Below are 10,324 nucleotides of genomic sequence, written 5' to 3'. Positions count from 1 at the left end.
TGTTATCACCCGAGGGAGTTGATGAAGTAAATTGGCTGTCAAAGCGAAGCTAAGGCCTAACGCTCAAAAAGTCAGCTTTAGATTCTCTTTACAGTGGCCTGGTAACATTATCAACTCAGTTGATAAAACCAAATCATCGATCAGAGACGGATAGAAGCGAGATCTCTATAACTTTCTGCACTGCATTAATTGAACTAAACTGTAACGGGAAGAAAAATAATGATCCGTCCTGTTTGAGAGATTTACTACTTTTTTTTCTTGTATTTATGGCTAATTTTAAAATATTTCGAGACCATAACGTGAGAACAAGTTCAAAATTAACATTACCCTCGGAGAGAAGCCTATCGCTCAGTACTTCATTATTATATTTCGTAGTTATACAAACAAAAACCTGTCAAGCCCAAGCACATGTGGAGAGGATCAACTTGGCGATAACTTCACCAAAGAAGAAAAAACAACTTCAGCAAGAAGCAGAAAAAGAAGAGGGCAAGATTTATAAGAAACAAAGTAACGCCGGGTGAAGACAAATATGACTGTGAGTATGCCCTCATTAAAAGCGTCGAGGGAAGCGTGTTTTCCCGCCCGCGGGAAGATTTGACACGAGTCAGGGAGAGATTTGCCGGGAATCTGGGCTCCTCATCAGTGCCAAGCCCTTTGCAGACTTCTCACAGGATCGCAGTGCTCAAGACCAAAATGTTATATTGCTTAGATCTATTCGACTGTGATCAAGCGTTCTTTTTTTATCAGAGGGAGAGTAATATTGATACATGCGCTGTTGGACTATCCCATACCCCCGAGAAAGAAATGACGCTTTATATTAGGTGAAATTCTTTTTATCTCACCCAAAGGATGAAGGTAACTGTGCACTTCGCTAGAACAATTTGAAACACTCAGTAATGCGATTACTCAAAGCGCCACAGTATCGACTGTCAAGCTCGCAGCAAAAAAATCCGTTATATTAACAAGTAAAATGTACATTATCATTACATCATCATTATTATGATCATTTTTAATTTCAGTTGAGATGTCAAAACCTCACATGCCATCGAAGATGCCCTCCATGTTGCTAAAATTTCTAATTCAACCAAAGTGAAAAGTAAATGCAGTTTGATGCATTAGAGCGAATCACCCTACAGCAGCACCGGAAATTAATAAGTGACTTTGCTTGATTCTACAACATTCCTTGACCACAAACAAATAAAAACCTTCAATAAAACGTTTGCTTGAGTGGAGCATTTGAACGCAATTTTGGCCCAGAAAGTCGGGAACATGAACGAACCAATCTTCCAAAGTTCAAATGCGCGGGGGGTGGGGGTGGGGGAATGCTGAAGCCTCGAATTGATCTACGCATAAGTAAAACTATCGAGATGTACGGAACGTGACTCTTACACTAAAGGTTTTTTTTCATGGTTGCTAGGTGAGAAACGTCAAATCGGGCAAAGATTTAGAGAATAGGTTTGTAACCTGCCTTTTGCGGTCCATTTTCTTTGTTGTCTGAATAATTGTTAGCAAAAATAAATTGAATTAGTGCAACGCTCACTGTTGTCTCCTTCGGATACATTGTTTAGCCTCGTCACGCAACGTGCTTTCCCTCCTCCCGTTGCGTGACGAGGGCGAACAAAAGCTGCGAGACCTCATTATCGGCATTTGGTCACGATCGCTTCTTCGCCCGCGCGAACGTACGAGGTCTTTAGAAACACAAGCCAGCAAGAGGTCTGTCTGGGCTCTTGTACTAATAATTAGTGCAAGATTTCCCGCAAACCTCTCCCCGATTTGTCTTACAATGCATACTTAATATCGGCCCCTCAGGGGTGGGCTGAGATTCACCACATGTTTATAACCTTATAATAGACACATGCTGCTGATTCTAATTCTAAATTTGGCTGTTTCACCTTACAAAGCAATAAAGCGTTCAGAGTGAGAGTCGAGGTAAGTACGATATTTAATTGGTAATGTACTGATGTGTTAATGCTACCTCTCATCAATTTTCCAATTCATATTCCAGCGCCTTTATAATCGGAGCTGCTCTTACACTGACCATTGCTATATTGATTAATATTCTTACACAACATGAATTGCCGTAGAAGGACGTCGTTCTTAATAAGTTCCCTCTTTTTTCGAAATGTTCTTCTTATCCATTGGATAAAGAACATCTGATGCATCAACATCGGTACTTCTGCCGTGTTGAGTCAAATTCGTTTCATTCATACCTATCCATCAGTTGGTTAACAATCAAACCGCTTGTGTGAATTTAATCAAATAGACATGCTTAATTTGTGCCCATAAACGTGATGGGAAGTTTATAAATGTTAATACCATGTACACTTGCATTTTTCGCGCGGGGTCAGTTTTCTTCGGCAAAACAAGTTTTAAGATCCAGAAAGATGGTAGCCGTTTTTAGTGTTCCCAATGTAAACAACGGGTGAAATAAGGCCATTCGAAATTGAAACTGTTTTCATGAAAATGTTTATCACACGAGCAGAAATTATTCTTCTCATAAAATCTTCGTTTGGCCCCGGCTCGTCTACTGTTGTTTCCTTGGCCGTCCTAAGTAGCTTAACGTTTTCAGTGTCAGTTGTAACGCAGATTATATACAAATCGCACAGTATTGCTAAATTTCAAATGAATCCAAGTCGGGGAGATAATTCTAGTCTGTTTGATAATTTAACCTTGTGCGCCTAATTTATGGAGATGATGAGCGATTGAAACGGTTTTTTTTTGTTGTTCTGTACAAATCAAGCTCAATCTTTATACTTGGTAACCGTTTTTCACCCATTTTACTTCTATTTTACGGAAGGTCTCACGCCTTTCTTACAATACTTATTTGCATTTATCTTTGTTTTGCAGAGAAAGTCTTATTTTGAATTCTTGCTTTTGGTTTCATCGGTCATACGACTAGAATATCAAACAAGACAAGCTTCTCGCGTAAAAAAGGTTAGTAGTAAAAAAAAAAAATTAGAAACAATCTTTCCCGTTTTACAAATCTAAAAAGTTTTGCACTGGACATTCAAAGCCAGAGGATATAACCTCCAAATAATCTTAGATTCTGGCAAAGATTTGTTGCTTAAAAAATTGACTTTAACTGATCATACTCTGCAAGATAAAATGATGAACTCAATTTTTTGGCCTTACTAACGGTCTCCATTGCAAATGTAAAAATATCTCTGGAAATATTTTTAGAGAATGAAGTGTTGCGTCAATTTGACGCCGTCCAGCTGATAAGTTTCTTTATTCTCCAAAACTGTTGGCTGAAGAATATATTGATACCGTGGGGAGAAATTGTACGTTAAAAAATTCTTTGGTGTCATAGTCTGGGAGTAAAAGAGTAAAAGCAGAGACGAGATGTATGATCGGGAAAATCAGATTTTTAAATCTGAAATCATGTTTAAAAAAATGTTTTGAAGATGTTTTAAAATATCATAATTTCATTTAAATTCATATTCCAGCGCTTTTATAATCAGAGCTGCTCTTACGCAGACCATTATTATATTGATTAATACTCTTACACGACATGAATTGCCATAGAAGGACGTCGTTCTTAATAAATTCCCTCTTTTTTAAAACTTTTCTTCTTATCCTTTAGATAAAGAACATCTGACACATCAACATCGGTACTTCTGCCGTGTTGAGTCAAATTCGTTTCATTCATACCTTTCCATCAGTTAGTTAACAATCAAACCGCTTGTGTGAATTTAATCAAATAGACATGCTTCATTTTTGCCCATATACGTCGTGGGAAGTTTATAAATGTTAATATCATGTACACATTGCATTTCTCGCGCGGGGTCAGTTTTCTTCGGCAAAACAAGTTTTAAGATCCAGAAAGATGGTAGCCGTTTTTAGTGTTCCCAATGTAAACAACGGGTGAAATAAGGCCATTCGAAATTGAAACTGTTTTCATGAAAATGTTTATCACACGAGCAGAAATTCTTCCTCTCATAAAATCTTCGTTTGGCCCCGGCTCGTCTACTGTTGTTTCCTTGGCCGTCCTAAGTAGCTTAACGTTTTCAGTGTCAGTTGTAATGCAGATTATATACAAATCGCACAGTATTGCTAAATTTCAAATGAATTCAAGGCGGGGAGATAATTCTAGCCTGTTTGATAATTTAACCTTGTGCGCCCAATTTATGGAGATGATAGGCGATTGAAACGGTTTTTTTTTTTGTTTTGTTCTGTACAAATCAAGCTCAATCTTTATACTTGGTAACCGTTTTTCACCCATTTTACTTCTATTTTACAGAAGGTCTCACGTTTTTCTTACAATAGCTATTTGCATTTACCTTTGTTTTGCAGAGAAATCTTATTTTGAATTCTTGCTTTTAGGTTTCATCAGTCATACGACTAGAATATCCAACAAGAAAAGCTTCTCGCGTAAAAAAGGTTAGTAGTAAAAAAAAAATTTAGAAACAATCTTTCCCGTTTTTCAAAACTAAAATATTTTTCACTGGACATTCAAAGCAAGGGGATATAACCTCGAAATAATCTTAGATTCTGGCGAAGATTTGTTGCTTAAAACTTGACTTTAACTTATCAAAGTCTGCAAAATAAAATTATGAACTCAATTTTAGGCCTTAAACTTCCATGATCTTACTAAGTCTCCTTTTGCAAATGTAAAAATATCTCAGGAAATATTTTTAGTGAATAAAGTGTTGCGTCAATTTGACGCCGTCCAGCTGATAAGTTTCTTTATTCTCCAAAGCTGTTGGCTGAAGAATATATTGATACTGTAGGGAGAAATTGCACGTTAAACAATTCTTTGGTGTCATATTCTCAGAGTGAAAGAGTAAAAGCAGAGACGCGATGTATGATCGGAAAAATCAGAGTTTTAAATCTGAAATCATGTCTAAAAAAATGTTTTAAAAATGTTTTAAAAAATCATATTTTCATTTAAATTCATATTCCAGCGCTTTTATGATCAGAGCTGCTCTTACACAGACTATTATTATATTGATTAATATTCTTGCACGACATGAATTGCCTTAGAAGGACGTCCTTCCTAATAAAATCCCTCTTTTTTTCAAAATTTTCTTCTTATCCCTTAGATAAAGAACATCTGACGCATTAACATCGGTACTTCTGCCGTGTTGAGTCAAATTCGTTTCATTCATACCTATCCATCAATTGGTTAACAATCAAACCGTTTGTGTGAATTTAATCAAATAAACATGCTTAATTTGTGCCCATAAACGTCATGAGAAGTTTATAAATGTTGATATCATGTACATTTTTCGCGCGGGGTCAGTTATCTTGGACAAAACAAGTTTCAAGTGCTGCTCTCGCTGAGAGCGGTCCTCTCGACTTCCGATCCCGTCGGGAAAAAATTTTCTCTAATTTTTTGCCCATAAAGAGGGTTTAGGACACATGTTTCAAAAATGGTTTAGGTATTCTCCAATTCTCTTTTTTTGCGTCGCCACAAGCCAAAAATAATTTTTGGCCAGACCACCCCTGTGGACAGCCATCGAAAATGTAAATTTGAAAGATTTTGTTCAGTGCGCAGCAACTGCAACAATGTAGCTCACGGAATTCTTTCTTGCTACAAGTTGCAAGATGTATTCAGTTAGTTCACATACAAAATATGGAAACTTCGGCTGAAATATTTTTCATACCAGCGTGATCAGAGGGGACCCTTCTCTTCGACCTTAATTTGCATATAAAAAATTCACTACTTTGTACGAAAGAATTCTCAAAATTCAGGCGTCAATCGGGCTGAAAAAGCATATCAGTGCATATTTTATACACCAATAAGGTCACAGATTGCCTCAAACTTGCGGGTACATCTCTAGCTTCCATCCACCAACATCTTAAAAACAACGCAAATCCATGTGTTTGGTCAAGTGCGCTCGTGTCAAAGATCATTTGCATGATTCTCAAAAAATTGACCAAGATCTCCTTTTGACTGTTCAAACTTCGTTCGTTTATCTTCTAAGTTGAGGATTTTAGGTTTTCATAGCAACCGAATAGAGAATAGATGCCGAGTTGTCCTAAAACGTTGTGCAAACGTGATCGGTCGTAACGCTTGCGCGCTTGCGTGACTTCCAAAGTAAACAAAGGTGATTGGAAGGCGTCTTCCGGCGATAATATCGCGTTGCTTAAAAGGACACAAAAACAAGTTAAAATAGGTTACAGTGTATATATTTACAAAACAACACGCATACACTCTGAAACAATTCTTGCAGTTTTTCCCGAGATTTGGTTCACGGAACACGATGAACTAACCCTCCTTTCCGCAGATTTGAGTCCATCATTAATGATGGACCATCACGGTTTTGATGCGACAAACGCGATATTTCCCTGCGATCATCAAAATCAATTGCGTGACGTGATTGTGCAAATTTTTCCCCTTGCCTTAGGGCCTGTTTCGCGGCTTCTACAAATTGAAACCAAAATTAGTTAATGTAACGAATTAGAATGGAAAGTAATTAAAATGGACTTAAGAATTTTACATTTTAATGAGAATTTTAACTTTTAAAAAGTTTTACTTGATTCATGGAAAGCAAAGATTGGAGTGGCTTTGGCGATGCAATGTTCTCCACTTTTGTTAAGACGTTGACATTAATGTTGACTTGCATCTGAAAATAAGCTGAGAGTTCCAATAGTTCAGAATAGAAACATTTTTACTTATCATAGGCTTTATGAACGACTTGTAGTAGGAGTAGTTTCTTCGTTCTTGTTCAGAAACTGTTTAATGTTATTATTTTAGAAAACCAGACTGAGTTATTTTTGTGACTGGACGCAATAGTCTCCACTATTGTTATGACGTTTCGTATCAATGTTGATTCGCATCAGAAGAAGCAAAGATTTATTGTAACAATTTCAATAGTTCGAATGCAGTAGTTTCTTCACATCTAATTCTTGCATATACTGTACGACCTGCTATAATAAATGCGGTAAATTTGGAACGAAATGGCTGTTTTTTGTTTTTTGTTTTATCTTTATTGAGGAATGTTGTGTTGTGATTGAAAAGAACACCGACAAAAAGCTTGCAAATAGAATTAGTTACCAAATATGATACAAAGGATGCCTAAAAGGAAAGTTTGGTAGGGGAAGTCCAAATCTGCGAAGGGGGGTCCATATCCGCTAGCGGATTTGGACCGTGAAGGGGGGTCCAAATCCGCCGGGTGTCCAAATCCGTTGTGACACCGGGACGACGTATCGAGTCATTTGAAGTACTACCGACTATCCAGGGAAATCCTCGAGTATAAGTTAATTTTGTTTCGTTCCGGTCATTTTGACCACGATATGGAAAAAATATAGCAGTTATTGGTATGTTCTAAACATCCGAACACTTAAGGAAACATTGGACATGCAGTGAAAGTACTTGTTAACAGCTACCGCAAAAGGGAAAATGTGAGGCAGTGAAAGAGAGTCAGACTGACTGGAGATGTTTTCGAAGTTTGCGGAATTAAAGTTGTAATCGGATCACATGGCTAATATATTTGCAATTTCTCGAGAGTGAAGGCTGTTATTTAACTAAAAATTGATTCATAAGTGCCTATCTGGGCTATCTGCGCTAGCAGACAAAACCAGAATTTTCTTGACAAAATCAAAGGACAAATTGTGTCATGACGAATTTTTGTCTCGATTTTTGCATCCGCTTAAAATTTCAAAACTGTCAAATTTCGTCAGCGCTTGATCTGCTCATGAGACCAGCTGGAATAGTTTGCCACTGGACTCAATTTCAGTTTCCAGGATTCATCGTACGTCGTTTCAAAGTTTTCAAATCTTCGAGTTTCGCGACAATAGAAAGTTCATGCCTTTAAGGGAAATTTTTAGTGAGTTCAATAACAAGCTGGTGGTTGCTTTTTACGACAAATGGCGTTGAAAACTCAGTCTTCTTTCACTGTCTCACATTCTTCTTTTTGCTCTGGATGCTAAAAAAATACTTTTACTACATTTCCGGTGTCCTCTCAAGTGTTCTGATGTTTAGAACATACTAATAACTATTTTATTTTTTCCGAATCAGGGCTGAAATACCCAAAGCCACTCCAATTTTTGCTTTCCATGAATCAAGAAAACATTTTAAAAGATAAAATTCTCATTAAAATGCAAAATTGTTAAGTCCATTTTAATTACTTTCGATTCTAATTCGTTACATGAACTAATTTTGGTTCCAACTTGTAGAACCCGCGAAACAGGTTGTATGAACAAAGAGAAAAGTTTGCACAATCACGTCACGCAATACATCAAGCTGGGTTTGTCCAATTAATTTTGGGGAGTTACTACATCACGGGCGACGAGAGGGGATAGAAAAAACGACCCAAATATGAGCGGTCAGCGGTGAAACAGCTTTTATACTTCATATAGAGACATATAATTTGTTGTTCCAGAGACAATCGTGTTGTTAAGCCGAAATGTTAACAGTTTACTTCACAGTTTAAGCAATTTTTCAAAAGTGTTGATTGAACTCATATCTTTTACTGCTTTAATAAACAATGGAGGCTTCGGAGAGGGAGTCAGTGGCATTTGGAAAGGCACCAAGAATAATTTTATATATGGTTTGTAGCTAGCTGCGTGACGTGCATGACGTTAAGATAGATTTTCACGAGCGTCAATGGTGCAGAATCGTAACTTGATGGAGCCAACAGTGGACAACATCCCAGAATTCAAACTTTGTGATTTTTTTCTCGGCTTAAACGCTAAGTCAGTTGTTCAATTTAATAGGAAGAAAAAAAATTTCGAACGGAAAACAGCATTATTTGCACGTGCGGATCTTGAGAAAAGGTCTCCTAAACGAGTGGTCTTGATTGTAAATATTTAAGGAATGGTAAATACATTAGCCTTAACATGGCTGTTTCTCGAAGCTCAGTGTTTTCCTACGGCTTATACTATTTTGCGAAACGAAACGAAACGAAACGAAACGAAACGAAACGAAATCAGGTAAGATAGAACAAAACTAAAGGAATAATGCAGATATATTTTCTAACAAGGTAAAGAACGCTTTCACAAGGAATTTGGAGTAATCGTTCATTAACAAGAAGGATTTTTATTCATTTCGCAAAATAGTAATTTTAGGAGCGTTACTATTTTGCGAAATGGAATTTTTCACCCTGCGGTGACAACGTGACCTCTTCCATGTCACAAAAATACATTTAAACATTACAAATTAGTATATCACCGAAGATTTTGGCCTCCTCTTATTTCTTAAACCGTATTAAAATGTATTTCGCAAAATAGTAATTTTAGGTGAGTTACTATTTTGCGAAATGGACCATTTTCACCCCTGCGGTGACAACGTGACATCTTTCATGTCACGAGAATACATTTAAACATTGCAAATTAGTATATCACCGAACATTTTGGCCTCCTCTCATTTCTTAAACCGTATTAAAATATATTTCGCAAAATAGTAATTTTAGGAGAGCCATAATCTTGCCTGATTTAGCAGCACACAAAGCGAGCAGAAAGCAAACTTCTTGCAGCACATGGAACTTGCGCAAATGCGAAACACGATCTCTTGCTCGTAAGGAAAAGGTGTGCGACGGGGGTGTAATCAGAAGCGCGTAACTTTTCCATGTATATTATTTTTATTAAAAATTTTGAAGCAAAGTAACTGTATTACTTGCGATTATAAAGCTGCTGGACGACTATTTCGGCATGAATATGCTTCTGTTCTCTATACGAGACGGAGAGTCTAAACATGTTTAGCCGCCACTGGAAAACTGTCATGTTGGTTTTGCACCGAAACAGTGCACACCCTTCAAAACGCACGAAATGGAGTCTTTCAAATCTCTCAGGAGAACATGCCAACTTCCCCCTAGAATAGCTCCGTCGCTAGTAAAAACAGCTTTTACCTCTTACTTTCCGCTCCGTCCCATATCATTAATTGGACACAACCTCGGTTTGGGTCTTCAGCGGGGCTCTCTTGACTTGGTTTCGGCGTCACGCAATACGGTACTACACAGTTGTCGATTTTGATTAAATGAACCTGTTAGCCCAAACCTCTTGTTGCATGTTAATTGAGATGGAGTTATTAATTGGCTCTTCCTTAATCATTTGAAGCTGAGGAAAGGAAAACACCGCCTTGTTGCTTGGCAGTGAAGAAGTACAGACCACAGCTAATTAAAACACTTACGTACAAGGAAAGGTGAGACCTGTAAACCCAATCTGTCACGAGTCAGTTTTCTCAGGCGGCATTTAAATCATTTATGGTCCATTTAGCTAAACAGTAATTCTTCCAAAATTACTGCCTCGCGAAATAAACTTAGAAGACGTTTATATAGGTGAAGATAGCTTAGACCTTTTGAGATTTGATAGTGCTTTAAATTGAAACTTACCGAAAACCTATTGTATGACACGAGAATAACAACATCGTTCGCTGAGTGAA

This window comes from Pocillopora verrucosa, chromosome 12, assembly GCF_036669915.1.
Source record: "Pocillopora verrucosa isolate sample1 chromosome 12, ASM3666991v2, whole genome shotgun sequence".
Lineage (NCBI taxonomy): Eukaryota > Metazoa > Cnidaria > Anthozoa > Scleractinia > Pocilloporidae > Pocillopora > Pocillopora verrucosa.
This window is presented reverse-complemented; position numbering follows the sequence as displayed.